The 25,422-nt window shown below is 38.9% G+C and overlaps 1 protein-coding gene across 1 annotated transcript in view; it reads right to left on the bottom strand.

The window, feature by feature from the left end:
- LOC5574312 (L-selectin) overlaps nt 1–23,235 on the bottom strand; it is a 79,815-nt gene extending 56,580 nt beyond the window's left edge. The window contains exon 1 of the mRNA XM_021845166.1: nt 22,880–23,235. The gene's annotated coding sequence lies outside the window, so the exon portion shown is untranslated. The remainder of the gene's footprint in view (nt 1–22,879) is intronic.
- Between the last annotated feature and the right edge of the window lie 2,187 nt (nt 23,236–25,422).

Below are 25,422 nucleotides of genomic sequence, written 5' to 3'. Positions count from 1 at the left end.
ATCAGAGGCAACAATTATCCATCCCATTGCCGGAGCCCTGTTGATTGCCGGGTGACACTTCTTACGAAACCATTATCTCACAGATCTGGATGGAATGGAAGCTCTCTTCAAATCGACCATTTATCAAGTGGCGCATTTTATTGTACCCCCTCCGGGCTAACTCGTTGGCTGTAAGAATCGATCAGAGCAGAGTTATGGCGACACTCTTTGGCGGGACACTGTTTGCCAATACCATTACTGGCAACTGCTGCTGGCTGTTGCTTCTCAGGTTACGTGAGACTTTGGTATTCCGGAGATCGATGGGGTTGTTGAGTCACCTTTTGGGAGAAAGTTTACCACCCTAACCGGTAGCGACAGCACTAATGATTTTTGTCGTGATGTAAATGGGGTGTTAGGAAGATCAAATCTTAATCTCATAAAGTTATTCGAAGAGAACCAAATGAAATTACAATGTTGTACAATGTTTACCATGTTATAATATAGTATTTATAACTAGATCTAGTCATAACAACGATGATGCATCCATAAGTGAGTACAGTCCCTACCAGAACCACATTACAAAACTATAACACATTCCTATCAGCAGCAGTTAAAAATAACAGAAGTTGATAAAATTTTGTTATCAAGATGGCTTTGTTCTCAACTTGTTATATTTTTAGTAACACATTTATAACAATATTTGTTATATTTTTGACATCGCATTTATAAGTTTGTTGCAAATATCATCCGATGTCAAAAACAGTAACATGGTTTGCCACAATTTTGTTATTTTGTAACATCCTTGCAACACATTCTGTAACAATTTTGATATAATTGTAACAGGGTTTGTTATATTTTAGTTTAATTTACTGTAAATTTTGTTAGAATTTTTGTTATTTTAACTACTAACGGTACATGTTTTATAACAAGTGGTGATATAAAAATATCATATCAGGGAAACACATTCTGTCATAATCTTGTTTCTTCCGTCTGGTCGGGATATGTTACTAGAGTAGTGTTCTACCGGATGTTTTTTCAGATATTCTGCCATAGTGTTAAGAAGTAATTCCATCAAGAACTCTCTAAATTTTGCCTTAAAAGCTTAACAGCAATCTTCGTAGATTTATTTTTCATCATACTAAAATAACATGAATAGTTCTATAGTTAGAAACTGAAACTTTGCCATTGGTTTACATTTGTATGTTGTGTGAAAAATATGAAGATATTTTATGTACCGTTCAGTCCGAAAACATTCTCTATTGGCGGGATCGAAACCCATAGCCATGGCCATTATTATGGTCTTGGTCCCCTTTGTGTTTTTATCCATTGAACATTGAGTACGTTCACATAAGATTAATCATACAGTCATTTGGTATTCTTCGTATTCAGAAAGATGTAGTTATTACACTGGAAATGTCTTCCTCAATTCCTGCACAATATTTTTGTTTTTGTTTTACATTATATTGGAATTTCAATTTGATATTATTCCTGGAATCGTACAGACATTCCCTCTTAAATTTATTTGGATATTGTGCTACCCCGTGACAAATTATGTGTGGAATTCGATGAATGTTTTCTTTGAAGGTAATAATTCTTAACTGGTAAGTTATAGATGAAAGTTTCATCTTTTCGATAAAAAAAAGTGCGGTGAAATTTATCCACAATTCTAAGAGATGAGGCCGTAGGTCAAAACTACAAAGGAACATGAAGTTGAAAGACAAATAGTCGAAAGGGCAAAAGGTCGAAAGGAAAGGTGTTGGATGTTCTAAGGGAAACTACTTTTCCGGTTCTGAAAATGGCTTGAATCTGAATTGAGCCTGTACTTTAATTAGTTAGTGGAACACAGACGTTTATTCTACATTCTACTTGCCTTGATGGGCCAAACCTAATTGCGCGTGCTTCTGAGGTTGACTCACCTGAAAAAAATAAAAGAGAAAAGAAATTATTATTTTTTTATTGTAAATAAAGCAACAAACTTGGTGTAAAATTATTGGTTCAGCTTTATTGTCATACGATACGATTGTTATTAATAGAAACATCTTGATAATCCAGAACAACGAAAACGGTATATGTATAATACTTTTTATGCGTGTAATGAGTAACGTTTCAAAAGCACAAATATTATTCCAAATCACACCATTATCAGGGTAGCCAATTGTCGCCGTCAAATGGAAAAAAGTCGACGACGAAACTGTAAAAAGAATCGTCACCGTCACTCAACCCGCGTCAGCTGACTATTTGCTGCAGCGATTCGTCGCATAGGTTTTGCGCAGGCTTTGGAAAATTTAACGATCATTGACACACGAGCCATAATTTCATCCCATTCATCCGCCTGCATTTATACAACATGCATGACATTTATCGTTCGTGGAAAATAACGAGCCATAAACGAAAACGAGGCAGACACACCACCCACTGTTTGGCGCCGATCACTGTGTGTCAACACAGGTAACATTCGCTGAACCACTCTCATTCTGATCAAGAAACAGAGGCGAATATTTTCCATTTTCTGTGCTATGTTTGCAAACAAAGGGGTATTTGATAATCCAATAATTAGGTTGTTAAAGGCTGCATGACCATAAAATATGAAAGCTATAATCAATTTTATGCAAAACATAAATCACCCGAATGGCTCGATACTGTTGTAATCTGTATGATTAGCTGCTCTTGAACGCTCTCGAGCTACGAGAGAGTAAATGTTTACATTTATAACACTGCTATTTTCAAATTAACATTCTCAACAACTCCCAGGCGTTCATCCACAAGGAATTCCATCAGAAAATCCTCTGCAACTCACGAATTCCTCAAGGAATTTCTCCAAGAATTCTACCAAAGCTAGCACCATGAAAACCATTACATAACTTACTACAAGGATTATCCAAGGATTTTACAGGAGTTTCTCCAGGGATTCGCTCTGAGCCCTCACGAAGTCTCCCGGGGATTCCTCCAAGAGTTCCTCTTTAAATTCCTCCACTGGTTCTCCCATAAATTCCTGCGGGAATTTTATCAGAAATCGTCCTAAGAAGTTCTCCAGGGATTACATTTGGACTTATTCTACGACTGACGACAATTCTCACCTCACGCCACTCGTAAAATAAGCCCAATCAGGAAAATTTCTACATATATTTCTTTAGGGAAATCTCTTCATGGATTCCTCCAAGGATTTCCCAGGGATTTCACCAGAAAAATCAATGGGTTTTCCATGGATTTGTCTATGGATTCTATAAGCAAAATCTCTACAGTTGTGCTTATTCTGCGCGGTGGGTGAGAGAAGTCGAGTCGAATGAGGTGACAATTGTCCACTCGCTCCCACTTGATTAACATTTGTGCTTATTCAGCGCGGCGTGTAAGTCGAGACGAGTCGTTCTCCCCTCGAGTGACGTTAGACGACTAATTTTAATCAAATGGGAGCAAGTCGACAATTGTCAACTCATTCGCCTCGTCTCGACTCACATGCCGCGCAGAATAACCACAATTAGTCATCTCACGTCACTCGAGGTGAGAGCGACTCGTCTCGACTCACACGCCGCGCAGAATAAGCACGAGTGATTTTCTCCAAGGATTGCTCCAGCAAAATCTCTACATGTTTTTTTTTTGAAGAAATTTTTCCAAGCATTAGCTGGTAGAGTAACGACTGTATTTAATAATAATGAAACATGTTTTTGTGTACGCAGTCTTTATTACAAAAAGTCGTTGAAAAAATGAAGACTTCCAGAGACTTTGGAGCCTAAAAACGAATCCCTGGAGGAAAGCCTAGAAAATCCTCAGAATAGTTCATGAAGCGAGGAAATCTCAGGCATAATTCCTAGAAGAATCCCAAGAACATGAGGAATTTCTAGAGAAATCACTGGAGTGAAGTGCCGTATTGTTGCGAAGTGTCCGGATGCTTCGAATCTCGGACACCTACCTCATATCACCCAAAAAATATTTTTCTACAACTTTTATGTACGTAAAATGTGGAAGACATCCTAATTATGGATTCTTGGCGTAAAAAAATCGGAATTTGGTCCACTGTGAAAAAGGATAGTGTCCGGCTTTCGAAGTGTGCGAAAATTCGATGCAGCATAGTATAGTCTTGAGAAAGCCTTGAAGACATCTCTGCAAAAATCCCTGTAGAGATTTTCGTGGAGGAAAGCTTAGATGAGTCTCTGGGAAAATTTTCAAAAGAATATGAAGAGAAATCGCTTAAAGAATATTTGAAGGAATCTCTGGAGGAGTCCTGGAAGTTATCTCTGCATTATTTCCCGGAAAAGTTTCCTAAGGAATCCTTGGAAAATTCTAGGAAAAACCGCAGTAAACATTTTTCTGGAGAAATCTATGGATAAGATTTTTCTGGAGGAATCTCTTTCTTCAGGAACTGTAAATCGCTAGAAGAATCCATATAGAAATACCTTTGAATTCCTGTAGAAATCCTTGTAGGAATCCCTGGAGGCACTCCTGGCAACATTCCTGAAAGAATTGCTGAAGGTATATCTGGAGCCCTATCGGAACCGGTCTAGGAAATCTGGAGAATCTGGAACAAAAGTTATTTCTTGAGGAATCCCTGGAAAAATCGCTGATTCCACATTGAAAAAATCGTTGTAGGGATTACGGTAGAGATTTTCTAGTAAAACCCCCTAAAGGAGTCTTCGAAAGAAGTCCTGAAGAGAGGAATTCTTGAAGGAATCTCTGGAGGTTTACTTGGAAGATTTACTGGAGCTCTATTTGGACTGATCCCAAAATATCAATTTTTATCAAAAATTATATTTCATCAGCGATAAAATGTCGTTTTACTTTAGATAAAAAAAAACATGAATTATGACTTGACGAATGATGTCGATTCCTTATACAAATATATGTTTTTATTTTCTTTAATTTAACCGTGACGCGAATATTATTCACGGTGGAATCCTGAAATATTTTTCTCTGGAAAAAAAACATGCAAAATTTATGAAACATTTCTGAAGAAGTTACTGAAGAAATACCGTGTCGGTTTTTTTTAGATCGAATTTCTGGCAAACTACTTAGGAATCCATTAAAGCTTTCTGACAAAAATTTTATTCTTTTAAGAAAAAAAAAAAGTACCGTAATTCGTGGTGTAGTTGATCAGTGGGGAGAAGTTGATCATTTCCGTACCCACATGTAAAGACTGTCAGGAGAGCTATGATCTAATTTCAATTATCACAATTTCCGTGCTGTCGCATTACCTGATAGCAACTTTTGATATCCCTAAAACCGGTTTGACATTTGAAATAATTGTACGATGAGAAAACAGATTTTTTAAGAAATGGCTGATGAACTTTTGAAGGGTTCTTCTCCAAACAATCGACTAATGTTAAGGTTATATAAAGACACCATTTAATTGAACTGTTTCATACATTCCACAGAAGTTTTTGTGAGCAGGTGGCTGATTTCGTTTAATGTGGTGTATTCAGAAATTCACAACATTCAATTCTAAAATTGACCGATTGATCAACAAGTTGTAAGACTTTTGAAACTTGATTCAGATTCAGTGACCCCAAATTTAGTAAATAGCATATTTCTTCAATTTTGGAAATCCATCGCAGTGATTGATCAACTTCACTCCGGAATCAAAAACTTTACTTTTTGAGTAAATTTTTTTTTTGTTATTATGATAATATTTCGTCTAAATCTCGTAGATGTATTTCGATAAAAATCCACCCAGTACATGTTTTAAAAATATGTTGATGATAATACATGCATCCTATAAGGAATTATAAAACAAAATCACTCAAAAGTGATCAATTGCACCCCATATAACGGTATGTTAAAAAATATTTACTGGAATCTATGGAAAAATTCTTGTGTTATCCGTTCATAATGTTCACTATTTTACGTTTTAGCGGTGCCGTGTTATTTATTTAAACCAGTGAATTCGGCACCGCTCAAACGTCAAATTAGTAAACCCGTGCATCGGTCCCTTCTTGAAGATGTTTTTCTTGTTATTATGTGACAAGATTCTATGAAACAATGCACGAGTTCACTAGTTTGACGTTTGAGCGGTGCCGAATTCACCCGTTACCATGGACACGTTAATAACACGCACCGCTGAAACGTCAAATGATTAACCCGATTAAGATTATTGATAGTCAAAATCGTATGGAAATATTTCGTAAAATTCTACCAACGGAAAATGCCTAGGGAAAAATAATCTGTAAAAATTTCAGATGGAACTTCTTTTGAAGTTCAGGCAAAATTTCTTAAAAAGTAATAAATTTCTCCTTTTGACAAAATACATCCAAACATGAAAAATCGTAAAGAATGAGACACATTTCATTTGGTTTTTGGGCATAAATCCGGGTAATTTAATCGAATTGTCCAGATGGGTCACCTTCAGGGACTCCAGGAATCGATTCCGCATGGACCATACTGGACCGAATTTTTCAGAGGATGATGGCGCCGGCAATGGATTCCTTTTTACGGAGAAATTTTATGCCAAAATATCCATCAACCGAATAGTACCGATGTCAATTACATGAATAAAACTGCGATGGAAACTTACTTTTCGGATGTTCCAGGTTTCCGGAACCGGATATGAAAAACTACGTGATTTGAGATTCTCTATTCACAGTCCACGTGAATACCTATTCAACAATGTGAGGACAGTTCCGATTTCTTGTATATTTACGAAACTACAGGTGGTCAAAGTAAGGGTCTCTAAAGGGACTTTTTCCAAATGCAGCAGGTTCTCGGTGGCCACGGTGAGCAAACCCGGATTTCCGGGAGGGTTTCTGAAACTAGACATGTGTGCCTTTCATTTAAGGCCAACAGAACTTAATTCAGTCAACACACTGATTTTTGCGAGCTGTTTGAATTTTCGGGTCGAAAACGACCCTTAGTCACAATTTGTATTTTTTTTATGGAAGCTCCCCTAGGGGTTTATCAAAACTTTTTTCCCGCTAAAATAAAATTTCCTACAAAAAAATAACTGTCAGAAAATTTCAAATTGCTAGGTTATTTCAATCAAAAGTTATATTGATTTAAATTTTGAAATGGGTCGAAAAAAACCCAAGGTCCTTAGGTTAAAAATAGTTAATTTTTTTGTCTTTATTGTACGAGAAAGTACAATGAAAATCTAAAAAAAATATGTCAATCGTTACCGATACGATTAATGATCATAATATCATATACTGTTATAGAAACAAAAAATCCGATTTCAACTGTGGTTGATTAAAAAATGATCAAAACCAAATTTATATATTAACGTTGTCTATCCAAAAGTACAGATATTTGATATAAGTAAATCTGAAATGAATTATTTCTATTTTCTTGAAAATACCTGAAAAGTTATGATTTCGTGATGTTATCTTTTGTTGGGAGAAAAACTTGCGATTTATTTAGAATTTTATCATTTCATCAAATGTTTTCTAGTAAAGCCAATTATAATTTGATATCCTGTATGGTCAAGATTTTTAAACGCAGTTAACATTAATTAATGGAGAGTCAATCAAGCAGTTATCTCGAATGGTGGCAATCGATATATTGCATCAATTCTCCAAAAACGACCAATTACGACCGTTCCACGACCCGGACGCGCGGCCACTGGCAAATCCGCTATTTCCTTTTCCCATAAAATAAAACCACCACGTTGCCTGTTGTCGACCGACCAGCTCCAAGCAACTATCCCTTCGCAATCGGTATTATGTAAAAATAAACAAGCGAGCTGCATAGTTGCACATAATACCCACTGAAAACGGGTTGCCCCCGAAGGCATCGCCATTTGGCTCGGTGTCGTTATGATACATTTGGCTTGGTCCCCGTCAGGCCATCACCCGGCCATTGAACGGATTCCATTTTTTCTCATTTCTGGGGGTCTCAAATTAGTATTCAAAGACAGCGGCGCGCACGCGTGAGCCAAATTTGACCGAGGGCAGAAACCGCTTTTCGGGGCGCACGCTGCCAGAAAGGGGGCCAAAGCGCTTCACAATTGGCATCTTCACGCGCGAATCCGTACGGTCGCTAATCACTTTCAATTTTGTTTTGATTCGCGCTTCCTTCGGCATGGGAGTCTTTTTTTCTATAGCTCTATGCTCTCGGGCTCAAAACAAACAATACCGAGTCGGTGACCACAAACGATTGCGGCATCCCTCATTGTAATCGGCCGGCTGGCTGACAACGATATTTAAATGTGTGTCAATCGAAACCATCTCGGTTGGATAATAGGCTGGTTATATTTGGCACAGATGACACCATTCGTAGACAGCATGGATTTTTTGTGATTGTTGCAAAAATTATTCATCTTATTTATCTTAAGTTGCAGTTATAGGAACAAGCAAAGTGAGGAAGTACTTAACCCATATCCAACCAGTGTCTTATAAATAGAGCAGAACTCCCGAGCGACCAACGTCCCATTCATTTACTTAGTTAACATCTACACAGATAACACTGAATCAACAATTTCACGCCACAATACAATATATACTACAATACAATACAATATGTACTCGGTTCGTGGCCGCATCTCTCCATCCTCGGTTCTGCCCCACGCTCGCCAAATCGATACGCACTTGATCCGCTCACCTAGCTCGCTGCGCTCCACGCCTTCTTGTACCAACCGGATCCGAAGCGAATACCATCTTTGCAGGGTTGCTGTTCGGCATTCTTGCCCTGCCCATCGTATCCTTCCAGCTTTGGCCACCTTCTGGATACTGGGTTCGCCGTAGAGTTGGGCGAGCTCGTGGTTCATCCTTCGCCGCCACACACCGTTCTCCTGCACACCGCCGAAGATCGTCCTAAGCACCCGACGTTCGAAGACTCCAAGTGCTTGCAGGTCCTCCTCGAGCATCGTCCACGTTTCATGCCCGTAGAGGACTACCGGCCTTATGAGCGTTTTGTACATGGTACATTTGGTGCGGGCGTGAATCTTTTTTGACCGCAGCTTCTTCTGGAGGCCATAGTAGGCCCGACTTCCACTGATGATGCGTCTCCGTATTTCACGGCTAACGTTATTGTCAGCCGTCAGCAAGGATCCAAGGTAAACGAACTCGTCGACCACCTCGAACGTATCCCCGTCTATCGTAACACTGCTACCTAGGCGAGCCCTGTCGCGCTCGGCCCCACCAGCTAGCATGTACTTTGTCTTGGTCGCATTCACCACCAGTCCAACTTTTGCTGCCTCGCGTTTCAGGCGGGTGTACAGGTCTGCCACCTTTTCAAATGTTCGGCCGACGATGTCCATATCATCCGCGAAGCAAACAAATTGACTGGATCTCGTAAAAATCGTACCCCGGCTGTTAAGCCCGGCTCTCCGCATAACACCTTCTAGCGCAATATTGAACAACAGGCACGAAAGTCCATCACCTTGTCGTAGTCCCCGGTGGGATCCAAACGAACTGGAGTGTTCGCCTGAAACCTTCACACAATTTTGCACACCTTCCATCGTCGCTCTTATCAGTCTCGTGAGCTTCCCGGGAAAGCTGTTCTCGTCCATGATTTTCCATAGCTCTACGCGGTCGATACTGTCGTATGCCGCCTTGAAATCGATGAAAAGGTGATGCGTTGGGACCTGGTATTCACGACATTTTTGGAGGATTTGCCGTACAGTAAAGATCTGGTCCGTTGTCGATCGGCCGTCAACGAAGCCGGCTTGATAACTTCGGGTTCATTCAAATATTACGTAACGCAAAATTCGCCAATTTTGGACCCCCTCCCTCCCCCACGTAACAGCTTTTGTATGGAAATTTTTAAATTTTTGTATGAACCGTAACACTGTGTCAGACCCCCTCCCTCCCCCTGTTGCGTTACGTAATATTTGAACAATCCCTTCCCACAAACTCGTTTACTACGGGTGACAGACGACGGAAGATGATCTGGGATAATACTTTGTAGGCCGCATTTAGAATGGTGATCGCTCGAAAGTTCTCACAATCTAACTTGTCGCCTTTCTTGTAGATGGGGCAGATTACCCCTTCCTTCCACTCCTCCGGTAGCTGTTCTGTTTCCCAGATTGTGCCTATCAGCCGGTGCAGACAAATGGCCAGCCTTTCCGGACCCATCTTTATGAGTTCAGCTCCGATACCATCCTTACCAGCAGATTTATTGTTCTTGAGCTGGTGAATGGCATCCTTAACCTCCCTCAAAGTGGGGGCTGGTTGGTTTCCATCTTCCGCAGTACTGACGAAGGCATTTCCTCCGTTGTCCCGTTTCGATCACCTCACGCTCGTCCGTCAGAATGCTCCCATCCTTATCCCTGCACATCTCCGCTAGCGGCACGAAGCCGTTGCGGGATACGTTGAGCTTCTGATAGAACCTACGCGTTTCCTGAGACCGGCACAGCTGTTCCATCTCCTCGCACTCCGTCTCCTACAGGCGGCGTTTTTTCTCCCGAAAGAGGCGGGTCTGCTGTTGCCGTTTCCGTTTATAGCGTTCCACGTTCTGCCGGGTCCCTTGCTGCAGCATGACCGCCCGCGCTGCATTCTTCTCCTTCAAAACCTCCTGGCATTCCTCGTCGAACCAATCGTTCCGTCGACTCCGTCCCACGTACCCGACGTTGCTCTCAGCTGCATCGTTGATGGCTGCTTTTACTGTTCTCCAGCAGTCCTCAAGAGGGGCTTCGTCCAGCTCACCCTCTTCCGGTAATGCAGCCTCGAGTTGCTGCGCGTATGCCGCTGCGACATCCGGTTGCTTGAGCCGCTCTAGGTCATACCGGGGCGGCCGTCGGTACCGTACGTTGTTAACGACGGAGAGTTTTGGGCGCAGTTTGACCATCACCAGATAGTGGTCAGAGTCGATGTTAGCGCCACGATAGGTCCTGACGTCGATAATGTCGGAGAAGTGCCGACCATCAATCAGAACGTGGTCGATTTGCGATTCTGTCTGCTGTGGTGATCTCCAGGTGTATCGGTACGGAAGGCTGTGCTGGAAGTAGGTGCTACGAATGGCCATATTCTTGGAGGCGGCAAAATCAATTAGTCGTAGGCCATTTTCGTTCGTCAGCCGGTGGGCGCTGAACTTTCCAATCGTCGGTCTGAATTCCTCCTCCTGGCCAACCTGAGCGTTTAGATCTCCTATGATGATTTTGACGTCGTGGCTTGGGCAACTGTCGTACTCGCGTTCAAGCTGCGCGTAAAAAGCGTCTTTATCATCATCAGTGCTTCCGGAGTGAGGGCTGTGCACGTTTATTATGCTGAAGTTGAAGAACCGGCCTTTGATCCTCAACTTGCACATTCTCTCATTGACCGGCCACCACCCGATCACGCGCCTCTGCATATCACCCATCACTATAAAAGCTGTTCCCAGCTCATGTGTATTGCCGCAGCTCTGGTAGATGGTATGGTTACCTCTAAACGTTCGCACCATTGATCCCTTCCAACACACTTCCTGCAACGCTACGATGCCGAATCCACGGTCCTTCAGCACGTCGGCGAGTATGCGTGTGCTCCCGATGAAGTTGAGAGATCTACAGTTCCACGTACCGAGCTTCCAATCGCTAGTCCCTTTACGTCGCTGTGGTCTTCGCCGATTGTCCCGGTTCGTATTCTCTCGTTGATTATTCGTTGCTTGATTTTTTACGGCTGGCTTGCAGGGCCTGACAACAACCCCCTAGATTTCCGGAGGACCATTCCCCCTAAATGTTCGGAGGACCATAGTGCGCAGTTTAGCTTAGAGTCCTTCTCTGGCACTCGGACGATGATCAGCCGCCCCTGACATGGGGAACAGACGCTGTTGTGAGCCGCTCCTAACATGGAGTACAGACGCTCAAGGTTTGCAGAAACAAAAGCAAAAGCAAATCCCCCCTTCCCTGTCAGCATACGACCAAAGTTCCCACCGGGGGTTGGTTACCCGATCTTCCCTAAGGTTACTCGTACCCCAGCCAGTACCGCGAGGAGGTAGGGATAGGAGTTGCTGGGCAAGAGGCTAAGGACCGCACAAAGGGGTCTATTTTATTCCTTCAGGTACGCGAGGTACCAATGGTACGCCATGCCCAGCCATTTACCAACCCCAACGTCCCATAAATAAGACAATACTTGTAGTGCAAATATCTTGAAAATAAAGACGTTTAAGAAAACTCATATAAGATGTTATAATTTTATCAAATTAAGATGAGAGCGTTGCCTAAAAACAAAATACCTCGATATAAGAAATGGATGTAATGATTGAAATAATACCAATAAAACAAAAAAAAAATCTTACGCATATTATGTTTTATCTAGTATCAGCAATTGCTACGCAGATCTCATTCCGATTGAAGAACTCTACGATCATGAAAATAAACCGAGAATTTGCAGCCTTCAATGAGCTGAGTCATCCAAAACGACGAGATATGCTCTGGAAAAGGAATCATACCGAGCAAAAGAGATGATCTGAAAATCGTTTTAACAGTTGTTCTCACTCCAACTTCTATCAGGTTTGGAATTAAGAAACCATCGCAAACTCTCAATGCTAAATCAATTATAATTATCCATGTATTGATGTATTGTTTACGGAAATTGAAAACGATTATTGGTCTTGGCATTATGCTGGGTAGCCCTAAGATTTGCGACTACAGATTTGAGGTCTAGAAAAATCGACAGATGAAGGAATTTAAGTTACCTACCTTTTTGCTCTGAACATGTTACAGTGAATTATCGAAATTATTAGTTTTTTTTTTCTAAACTATTAAATGTCAATATACAGATGGAAAATACTTTTCAAGCCTTCAGTTAATTTAATGTTTTTTTATTTGGTTTCTATTATTTAGCACTGAGTCGTCAATTCAAATAGAAAGCAAAATGACATCATTGGACATCATCATTGCACTGTATAAAGGCAAACACAATTAACGGTGAGTACCACTTTCGCGTTAGTTTTGGAAATAACTCGACTTACGGAAGTTTCCGATTGAATGTTTACGTTGAACCCTACCGAGTGTTTTTAATGAAGTTCCCATAACTTGTAATGAACTCAGAAATTATTCAACCACGAACAAACATAGCCAAACTCCGCTGAGTATTGTCAGAATTTCGCCAATGAATCAATCTTTCACCCCCAGTTATCGACCATTTTGCGCGAAGGGGTTTCTCTTTTGAGCTTGCGGAAGCTCAACTTCCCACTATACACCCAAACATGCTCCCGTGTTTCTTCCCGGTGTTGCATGCCGGTGGTTGTGAAAGAAGAGTTGGGAAAAAACCGCTACCGGTTTTGAATTTTTAATTAATAGCATTCACGGACACACCATAACCACCATCCATCGACCGGTAGTAATGCGGCCAATCTGATTAAAATGGCACTGTGGGTCAGGGAAATAATTTTAACCAATTGTAGATGCAATGGTGAACATTTCAGCAATGTTATACTGAAGATGTTTGGATAAGATTTTCGGTAAGATCCAGGAATTGACTTCTCTGAAAATTAATTTAATCGTGCTGGGCACAAGATGTACTAATAAAAATTGGTAAACTTTGGCTAGGAAATTATTGACTGTAAAACCACTCAAGAGAAACTGAGCTGCGAAGCAAACTCTGCCCAGTTGTGTTTAAACGCGGAAAAGCGGAAAAACAAGGACGAAATTTGATGTGAAATTTAAAAAAACTCAGTTTGCCAATTAAGGTGAAGATAAATTGAAACCACACCTCAAATTTATAAGTGATGTCATCTAGTCCTTACATTTCCGCATTTCTGCGTGAAGGTGAAGACGCATTGAAGCCACACCTTAAAAATTCAAAAGCACAAATCTATAGAACCAGAAAATCGATCCTACTGAAAATTTGATTAATTGGTCACTTGCTGTGATAATCAATCGATCATATCGCCGGGTGATGTTTGGTTCTTCAGAATTTTGCTCTTGCGTATTGTGGCTTCGATTTATCATCACCTTAATAGACTAAAACCAAATAGAGATTCAAGTTCACAACTTATACGACTTATCACCACCAGCGAGATATCAATCGATTGAGCTTCCAGCTCGTATTATAGTTTGTTTCTCGAGATTTATGATTTGTAGCCTTGTAGCGGTTGAAAGTTGATTTTGCAATGTGAACTTGAATGGAACTTAATGAATGAATTGGATGGGTTCTTAATCTTGATCTAATGATATAATGATTGAGAGCCACGATCGTTGCCTCTAGATCTTCCAGCCATGCTAAGGTTACTTTGTTATCACCACCGCTTCGGAATCCCAAGCAAGCGGTTTCTTTGTTCTCATCACCGGAGTGGATTTTTTTTCGATTCCCGCGTTATGCTAGAGGAAATTGAAAAGGATGGCCAACTGTCCTATCAACGATGGAATATTAATTGGTGAGCTCGTTTAATTCTTCCATTACAAATGGCTTATACAGGTTGGACTCGATTATCCGGCGACTCGATTATTCGAGATTCGATTATCCGGAATTTTAGATTCGATTATCCAGAGTTTGTTTTGTGATATTCTTGTTTTTCCGTTTTAATGCTTATAAACTTGAGAAAATTTGGTATTGCAATTTAAAATATGAATGGTTTTCAGTTTTGGACGTAGATAAGGAAGGTGGAGGGGGGGGGGGGGGTGTTGAAAAGGTTTTTTTTGCGCATGCTGGTCAAAATTTTTCGATTGCTTTGATCGTGCTGCAAAATCAAATGAGAGCGAATTCTGCAATGCCTGCCAATGAACATTACATGGAAACATAAAACACATGTCTGCTTTTGTGATTACAAAATCTTTGAGTGGTTCGTGACGAAAGACGTCGACATATTTTATATAAGGTCTTCATCGATGTCAAAAAATGACTTTTTAAATTGAGGTTACATAAACAGCATCACTTATCCAGGTGAATTCAGATTTTGCAGACTTGAAGATGCAGAGGTATACTCGGTCTTTTGTAGCAATGGATGTCACATTAACACTCCTTTCCTTCACCGATGACAGTAAGGAAATAACCGGCGATGTTATTGACTCTGTAATGTTTGGAATTCTCAAAATTATACACTGAAGATGGTAAGCTATTCCCAAACTCCGTCTGTTGGTTCTTTGTGCAATTTTTATTGTTCTAGTCGATCTCGGAGTAGCAACTACGAATTGTACGGTCCCCTATGCTCATGCTCATATAGGCAAAACTGAAATGAACTATCTGTAATACTTCTCAATGCAATTCCCAGAAGAGCTTCCTACAGTTTTTCACCCGAAACATGACTGGAATCGTTCGATGGAAAAATTCTTTTGACCAACACGTAAAAATATTCAAAAATATTCAATCTACTCCAAGTGTGGTGAGCAACTATTGCAACTCTCACTTTAAGACCAAATTTCGAATCCCATCCAGACATGTACGTCCGTACTTAGTTATTATTTCTTTTTTTAATTATTTCACTCGATTGCAGGATCGTCTAACTAAATTTTTAACGTTTTAAGGAAGTATTTGACGGCAAGCTAAACTGATTTATAATACATAGCTGCCCCTAATGGAACACCGTAATCCGGGGTCAAATTGATTACTTGGGTGAATTTAATCAGGTCGATACCAAATAGAATTTGATTCCAAGGTTGCTCAATGCTCTGTTGGCATCACAGACATTATTAGTCACAAGCCAGCAACAATATTCTGGTGCTAAGCATACATGCGAACTTTGAGTGTTTGAAATGAGTTCGAGCTTGATTGGCCGCCCGTGGTTGCTACTCCAGTATCGCCAAATCAGCTGCACTTACACAAGGAACCAACCTGATGACTGCTTGGGATTAACAGACACCTTCAATGTATAAGTGCTGTTGATCTTCTATTTTTAGGCAACAATGGCGCCTGCCACGTCAAAATGCAAACCAATGAGGGGAAGGGGGAGGAATTGATTATGCATTAAACGGGCTCCCACAGTAGGCCGTATATACCACTGCGTCTACGCTAGTTCATGCGGGAAGGGTGAAGGGGTGGTAGTTTTTATAGCAGAGAGGTTTGCTATTTAGCAGACTTCCTATTAATCAGGCGTAAGGAAAGACTAACAATAATGACGGAAGAATGGAAGAAGCGTTGGGTAACGGTTTTTTGTCCGTATCGGGTTCTAGCAAATGCTATGAATTGTGATAGATTGACTGTGATATATATTAAGACTGGAAGAGGGAAGCAAGTGAAAGATACAACTACAAAGTAGAGGATGGCGCGGGCCTGGGATTGAACCCATGACATTCTGCTTATGAAGCAGAAGCGGTAGCCATTGGACCACCAATGCCGTATTACTTTGAGTGTTTGAATGGTACAAAAGTGTGAACTACAACAGACGAATTCCATCCAGAATGAGTCGAGAACAATAAAAATCGTGCTCGATAGTCTTCGATTTTGATTACATTTTACATATGTTTTTGGTATGATAGGGTAGATGTATTAATCTTCGCCCCCTCCCTAGTTTTCGCCCCCCTGGTAGAACATTAGCTTGTTCTAGATTGTAATAAAATAAAAATGTTTTACTTTTTAACTTATATAAAAGATTGGAATAATATATACTTAGTTTCCAAATGTTACTAATTAAAGTAATCTTCTAAACCGCCAAATAATCACATATAAAAATGTGGAAAAAATGATACGCTATTTTTTGCGTTCATTGAGAAAAGCGTCTATTTTAAAAGGCAAGGAAAACATATTAAGATAACTATTTCATCTTTAAAAAATGAATAGTTCTGATAAGACATGCATCAGCAAGAGACACGAATAGATTTTTTCAACTATTCCAGCAATTATAACCAGTTTTAAACTATTTTTTCAGGGTGGCGAAAACTAAAGCACGTTTTCGTACGAATCTAATCTTCGCCCCTGGCGAAACTACCTGTAACGTTCTTTCGGTGGTGCGTGCATTAATTTTCGCCCCTCCTCGAAATTGTTCGAAAAACAAAACAAACTCATTGATTTATTAACTGTTTACAGGAGGTTACAGGAAGTTTAAAGGATTTTCTAAATGTACCGAATAGTTCCTTCTTCTTGGTATTACGTTTCACTGGGACAGAGCCTGTTCTTAGCTATATATTCTCAGCAGTATTCATATGAGCACTTGCACAGTTATTAGCTGAGAGGTTTCTTTGCATAAGCTGCCATTTTCGTATTCTTTTATTCTGTGGTAAGCACAAAAACACTTTATGCCTAACGAAGTCAATATTATTCCCGTTAAGAATAGATCTTCGACCGACCAGGAATTGAACTCAGACACCTTCAGCATGGCTTTACTTTGTAGACGCGGACGTTACCACTAGAATTAGGTGGGATTAAGAACTTCATCAACGTTTTTCAACCGACTACTAAAATCTGGTAAAAATCCTGTGCAGTAAATGTGACCATTTCCATAGTAGCATCAACTACAAAGCATTTAAATCCGTGACACCTACCGTACAGCACAGTGTGGTTCAAATCAAGTTTATTTCTAGTCATAAATATTGCAATTCTGGTTAAATAAATAAAATTTCTTGTGTATTGATGTTGACTACACTTCAAAAAAGTTAACAGATTTATGTAGTCTTGAAAATTGTTGGTGTAGTTCTTAGTTTTACCATGCATTCAGTAGTTTCTACAATAAAATTCATTTCAGTGTATGATATTTGTTGCTCATCATTATACTGATAGTCTGTGACGAAGAACAAATTGAACTTATTATTGTCAATCAAATAACCCACCATATTCAGCAAGAATGGAATAGAAACGAAATATGATCAACCGATTTTTAATATTAAATATTATTTTTACCACTACATGAGTTAATGGGTTTATCGCAGTACTTTTTTTTCCGCATTCAGTTTTTGGCACTGCTAACATTATTGAAAACGCTGAATATGATAAATTTCTCCCGAAATAACGGTACTTGATATAATTATTTAAAAAATATTGGAGAACTTTAATGTATGACATATCGGGGTTGATTCCGATATTCTGACATTGGATTATTTCATGTTGGGAAATTTCTCGACTTCCTGGGAATAATAACATGTATCCAGGCTTCCGAATTCTCACTCACTCTCACGATAATGGATTTATCCCTCACAGCAATTTTCAGCGATTAGCTGCCTTGCGATTTTATCCGTCCACAAAACAAAGCAAAAATAGATAATTGCACATTTCCGCAGCTGTGAGAAGTTTGTTTCCTCTTTCTCCGATCCATGGAGAACTTTTCCTGTATCCATCGCCACAAGCAGCAGTTGCTTTTATGCACCAAATTAACCACTCCTTTCGTCAAGTTGGGGTGGTAGCATGGTTAGCGTGCACGCATCGCAGTTGTTTTTAGCAATGTACTAGGTTCGAATCCCGTCGCCGGCACTAGTTTTTGTTTATCCACATAGTGATAATTCTCGGGAGCAGTTGGTGAGCGAAAATATGATGGAGTGAAAAATAAATTATCCCCGGAGTGGAGTGGTTTTCGGTTATCCACCATCGTAGCTCCAGGGAAAATTAGTGTGAGCGATAAAAGATGCTCACGTGAGGAAGCGAAAAAAGCATTCTCCTTACGTGAGAAAAATCGTAGATTTCGCATCATTGATACGAAAATTCAGAACCCTGCATATATCACATAAATGCTACAAGAGCATAAATAATTACTTTGCAATAAATAAAAACAATACATAGTGGAAATCAGGACCTTCCATAGCCTTCGTTAGTAGGCGGCTACAAAGCAAATCCATGCTGAAGGTGTCTGAGTTCGATTACCTATCAGTTCAGGATATTTTTGTAATGGAATTTTTATTTGAGTTCCTTGTCCATGAAGTGTCATCGTGCCTGCCACACGGTACGACTGTAGAAATGGCAACTTATGTAAAGAAACCATTTAGTTATGAACTAAGTACTCTTTGAAAATTAAGCTGAGAATCAGGCTCTGTCCTAGTGTGGACGTAATGCCAAAAAGAAAAAGACATAGTGGAAATAGGCAGGATAAGTACCAGTGAAGATGAAAAGTGAGAAGATAATAAGTACTTGATTAAACTATCGAAAACCTGTACTTCAATTAATGGGGGCGAAGATTAGAGCATGGGTGGGGCGAAGATTGAATTTGGGGGGACGAAAATTAAAGCACACCATCAATCCAAAAATTATACTTTTTTCAATAGTAAAACTTTGTTTTGGATAACTTTGCAGCTTGATCATCCTAAAATAATAGATGAATAGTTGAATAAACCCAATAACATTATTTGATATTGATTAAAAGAGTCAGAAATTTATTATTCCTGCGATTACATGGTTTAGGGGGGCGAAATCTAGTGCTTCTACCCTACAATAAGTGTTTTCCATAGAAAAATTGATCATTTTAACTCAAGATCAGTCACAGAACTCGACCATCTTCGATTTGCAGTAAATTTTGCACATGTGTTTGGTATGATAAAATAAGTGTAATCCATAAAAAAAATCGATCATTATGACTCGAGAATAACTTTTGAAAATGGCCTATACATTTTTGCATGTAATTTATTCGAAAAATTCTAACTTCGAAAATGTTGATTTCAAAGTAAAATGTTCTATGTAGAAGTTGTAGTGAACCGTTTAGACGATAAGAAAATAATATACACTGAAAAAATATTTTATTTAATTTCATTAAAAACAGTTAAGTTTCATGATGGAGAAACTTTAATTAAAAAAGTTTTTCTAAGAACAACTTTTGGGCGGTTTTTGAAAATTTTGATTTTTTGTCAAAATTAATACGTTCTGATGATACAATAAGAATCTTAAAATTATTATTAATCATAATGATTATATGGATAATTTCTCTAGAAGTATCCATTTTCGAATTATATCCAGTTTAATGCAAAAATATCAGTTAAATATTTATTAAAATAGGCTATTTTCATTAGTTACTCACGATTCTTCATCAAGAATAATACATTCTCGAGAGTAAAGACCTTATTACTTTCCACTTACATATTCTTACATATTCGTTAACACAGTTTTGAGATCATACAGCATTGCAAGCATAGTTTTTCAATCATAAAATCATTTATCGATTTCGCCCCAGTGTACGACACTAAAATGTAATTATTCAAGCTAAGTTGCTTCTTCTTCTTATTTCTGAGGTAACGTCCCAACTTTGACAGAGCTTGCTTCTCAGCTAAGGGTTCTTATTAGTAAGTGCTCAAATGACCATATTCGCTTTCTAATAAGCACGAAGATGGGTACTCTATGCCCTGGGGTTCGAGAAAATTATCTCTACAAGAAGACCATCGACCGATGGGATTCGAACCCGCGACCCTCAACATGGTGGTGCTGAATATCTGTGCGTTTACTGCTACGTCTATCTGATCCCCTAAACTTATTTTTTAAATGTCGTCATTTATTAAAAAAAAACAATAACGCTTAATTACTTAATTGATTTCACGTGGTAGAAATCAACGAAGCATTTTTTTTTCGAAATTAATGAGACGATACATGAATTTCTGTGGATACAAAATGGATAAAACTTTTGTAAAATGGTGAGGAATTTTCCGCCAGTTTACAGTATTGAGAAAACGTCGCTCAAAAATTGTAGTAGATAACTCAATAAGCACATAACTTCATAACAGATTATATAAATTGTATTTACATTACGAGAAGATCCATGACCGACCGGGAATCGATCACAGATAACTTCAGCATGACTCTGCTTTGTAGGTTAACGATAGGCTGAGGAAGCACTCATATTGATAAAACATAGGGTTGAAAAGCTCCCCATGCAGATAAAATATTTGGCAATTTAAATACAATATGGGGCATAAAAAGGCGCACAAATCATCAAATCATGGTGGCAGTTTCATGAGAAAAATTAAAACCAAACATTACATTTTTTTTATTTGTTGATTTTTTCAAACTATCTTTACTTTTGGACACCATTTTTTTATAAGAGGAGATGTGGATGCAAACCTGCCATTTTCACATTTTTTTTTTAATGAAAGTTTTCGAAGTGTCAACGCTGGGTAAGACTTTGTCTCGAACATTCGCCCAAGTGACATTTCAGAGCGCTGGAGATCAATACTTATTTTAGTTGAAACTACTTATCTTGGAGAACTATGGTTTGTCAAGCTTTCATTTGAGTGTGGTAAGCGGCTCTGGCTTGCTGGAAAACTATAAATTGGTAATGAAACAAAATTGTTTCTACCATCAGAAAAGGAATTTCTTCTTCAAAGAAATGGTATAGATCTCGGTATTGACTTTTTATTGAACTTTGACAAATTTATTATAATCATGAAAAACACGTTTTCTGAAACCAGCTCCATCCTCTGAGACTAAACCACCCTATTCTTGCAATATTTAGATGTATTTTTGAGTATTCTCAATGGGCCATACTGTATCTTTGTCAATTTACTATGCTTTTCAATTCAACTTTATCAAAATTTAGCTAAACTGAAAAAATCAATAAAAATGAGTGTTATTAAATTTATAAGAGCATGCAGAATGTTTTGCATTTGCTTTCCATGGCTGTTTACAGTTGATTTGTTCATTAAACTAATTTTAATTCCACAATTCCATCATAATTAATCACTATCTTTATTCGCCCAATTACAACACTCTGGCCAATATATTGAAATATAAACCATGTTTTTTTCAAATAAATCGTAGAAACTTGTACATCACATCATATGTTAACTGGAATATGAAGTACTTATCAGTAAAATTAGAATAATTAAAAACAATTAGTGCTCTTCACACGTTGATTGAAGAATTTGCATTGAATGAATAATTCGTATGAGAAATAAAAAGAATCACAAAGAATCAAAACGAATATTCAAGAAAAGAATGTCGAAAATTCCCAGGTTTGGCGGATTGAGAGCAAAATTTTAATCGGAAGAATATTCCACTTTCTCTATAGCGATAAATGAGTTAGCAAAAGTATGGATTTGTGAACGTCTATGCAAAATTAAATCAAACAAGGTATGTGCTACAAGCACATATTATTGTTATGATAAAATACAAGTTTCACGCGGAAATCTGTGTCTTTCAAAATAGTCTGGTATTTATAAATCTAACATCTGTTAAGCATCAGGAAAAAAAAGATGGCATCCTAAATATTTTATTATATTTTTAAGACCAAAGGTGAGTATGACAACTGTGAAGATGCAGAGGATTCCGTGCTCTATAATAGTAATGGATGTTTTACTAGCATTCTTTACTTCTAATTGTGTGCTTTGGATTTGTACTCATTGAGAACGGTCAGTTTATTCTCACTCATTGAATCTCTGTGCGATTGATCATCGAATAGCGGTCAACAATGCTCATACGTCAGAGGGCGTGAAAACCATGTTGAGTATTCACAATACATTGATTCAATTATTATATTTCAATTATTACCGAATTGTTCAATGAAATCACGTATTTTGGTTTACATTTTTTTACTTCTCAAATACACTACACTTTCAACTTCCATCAGTTCAGTTTGACGTGTGCAACACAATATCACATAAAATGCAATCCGTTTTTCTTAAGCATTTTCGTGGCAATTTCTGAAATTCCAGCCCACAGTGCCTAGTGGATTGCCCCGCATCAAGCGAACGAATGCAAGAACTGTTAACAGCCCAGACCGCCAACTTTCTTCTGACCGCCATCCTCCACCCCCAACGCACACCCCGTACCTCTACCCCTCATAGCGGGGAGGGGAATTTAATGTTTTCATCGTGCTTCCTCCCGTTTGTGTCTGTGACCGTATAGTAATCTTTAAATACTTTATTTTCTCGCCTGGTTTTTTCGCGCTTGATATCACTCAAGGGAAGGCAAAGTTCCGCTTTTAGTTTTTGCTCTTCTCATTCCACTGTCCATCCTCTACAGCACTCACTCATTCCCGATTATAACGGTTTGTTTTGATTCGATTTCACTTGGTCACTCGGTGTCTCTTTGGGGGACACCGACCGCATGCAACAGGTCCAACGGAACGACCGCAATCACTTCACACATCGAGATTTAGTTCCGTTGGCGAAATCCGACACGCGCAACAACGGCTTGATGTGTTACACTGATCTTCTTTGAGGTTGATACGCCTATTCCAATGAATATCATTTGGCACTTTATCCCAAACGTCGGAGACTTACCTTAAAATTACAGTAATTCTTCGAAAATCTTCAGCGGTTCAAAAACCACACACCGTTTTCCGGCTAATGCAAAATAGTCCACAACACAACACAAACAATTCACAGCACTTGCTGATGTCCTCTGGGCTCTGATGGCCAGGAGAGATCAGTACGCTTCGGCAGTTGGAGAGATGACTGAATGGAAAAACGTTCTGGTATCGGTTTATAGCTGGCCTAAATGTGGCCCCGAACGAATCTCGCGACGATGACGACGACGACACGATGATGATGATGACGATGATGACGATCGCGGTTACGATTGTGGGACCCCCTTTTTTGAACGACGACGACGATGACGATCGGAACGAGCGACGACAGCAATAATATCTGAGCCGGACTTGGACGATGCCTCAATGAATAGTGCCGTAGCCTACAATGCGATCCGATGGGTGGTTGGGTGACTGGGAGCAGACCATACGGGTTTGGACCTCTAGGGGTTCGAAAGGCGTGCAGCGATCGTTGCAGGTTTCACGGGCGAGAGCATTGGAGAGAGAGCTCGGAGGAGCTTGCATTGAGCAAGCATTGAGAGCGAGAGAGATCGGTTAGCATGCCGTGCGAAGCTTTCGGCGAGAGCTTGAGAAGCACCTACACTGCTGGTTGATGATATTAGAACGGAATTAGCATGCAGAGGAAAATAATTGAAAATGCTGCTATTTTAATAATCCTTGACATTAAGTTTTGCAAAGTTTTTTTGATTTTTGTTTTGGAAAGTAAAAGGGTTACTCTTTTTTCATTGTAGCTTCAGAGCTCCATTGATTTTCGATGAACTTGAGACGAACCGTATGCAAGTCGCAAGTCGAGTCTAGTACATGACACTGAAGACGGTCTTACTGTGGAGGTCGAAATACGCGAATCTATCAAAAGATACAAACTCTAGTGGAATTAAGTGGTTAAGTACTAAATTCGGTTTTTCATTTACTTATTCTATGAATTTCGTCTTAGATACCTTCAAGAATTTTACCTTATTTTTTTAAGTTTGATCACTGAAAGTATCTCAGGAACTAATCCAGTGATACTCCCATCAATTTTACTAGGGCTACTTCCAAGATTCCCTATAAAAAGATATTCAAGAATTCAGCCAGTATTTTCCCCAGAGAAACCTCCAAGGATATTTTTGGGTTGTCTACAAAATGTAGGGTTTGTTCGAAACATCAAACTTAAATGTATTCATCCAAAGATAAGAGTGTCTATCATCTAGAAAAACTCTAAAATAGAAAATGAAACAACTTCGCTTATCGTACGCAGCAACAGCGTGGTGGTTCAGACATAAGAATTCTGACGGTGGCAAAATGCGCGAAGAGCAGAAATGATTTTTTAGTTGTCTAAAATTTACCATTCGCTAATCATTTATGCATTTTAAAGCATTTCCTCAACCTGAAATTCATTTGTAAAACCAGGGAAAGACCTGGAAATGTCAGGGAATTCAATTTCTGTAAACGAAAAGACACCTTTACTCCAGATATTTTTCCTAATATTATTTCAGAAGTTCCTACAAATATTATTTGAGTAATCCTCCGAGGAAGTCTTCAAAGATTTTTTCCAATGCAGTTTTCCAGGAATGTCTGTAGGAAAATGACAATTTGTGTGATTTGTGCTATTTAGCGTCGGAATAATACAAAGATTCACGAGAATTTGTGATGGAATGAACGGAGAAAGAACTTAAGAACTCTTGAGGTAGTCTTAAATGATACCCTAGATCAATTACTGAGATAATAAAAAAAATGAATATCTGGATAATATCCTGTAGAATTCTCTGAAAGAATTCCTTAAAAAACATCTGACGGAATTCCTAAAGAAATTTTGCTGTAGTACCAAAATAAGTGATCCCATAAATGAACCTTTGAAGAATCCATCGAGATTTTACGTTACTCGAGACTTGACTCGAGAAAGGATTGAACTCAACTCCTAAAGAAATTTTTTGGAGGCGCTTTATCCCATGTCGAATTTAATGAAGCAATCCTAAAAGAGTTTTCAATTCCTGACGCAAATCGTGGATGAATTTATTAAGTAATCCAAGTAATTATGGACTCTATTGTATACCATAGGTTACTTGGTCGGTGTTCAGACAGACCGGACAGATGATATTTTGGTATTCTAAAGATACGTTAAGGACTCTATCTATTTCGATTTCTCCGATGCCATTTTGTTACAGACGTATCATCAAATACATAAGTTTCATTATTATAGCAAATAATGCATATATTTTGATATTTGGAATGCCTAGATTTTGTTTTCCTGAAACTATGAGAAAGCACTTGGTCCAGTTTGTCTGAACACCGACCGTATGATGTTTTAATTAGTTCAACTATAAAATTAATTGTATATTTTATTTAGGCGGTTGCTCTCAGAAATTGCTCCAAAATTTCTAAAAAATTTTAGGTACCGTAAAACGGGGTAACTTTGATAGTTTTTTCGAAGAAAACTTGAATATTTATGCATGCTGTTACAAAGAATTTTAATTCTTATTTTTAAAACAAGTACTGGTATCCTAACTATCGATTCCA

The sequence above is a fragment of the Aedes aegypti genome, chromosome 2 (genome assembly GCF_002204515.2).
Source record: "Aedes aegypti strain LVP_AGWG chromosome 2, AaegL5.0 Primary Assembly, whole genome shotgun sequence".
NCBI lineage: Eukaryota > Metazoa > Arthropoda > Insecta > Diptera > Culicidae > Aedes > Aedes aegypti.
The sequence above is the reverse complement of the archived record's forward strand: the minus strand, read 5'-3'. Positions and strand labels throughout refer to the sequence as shown.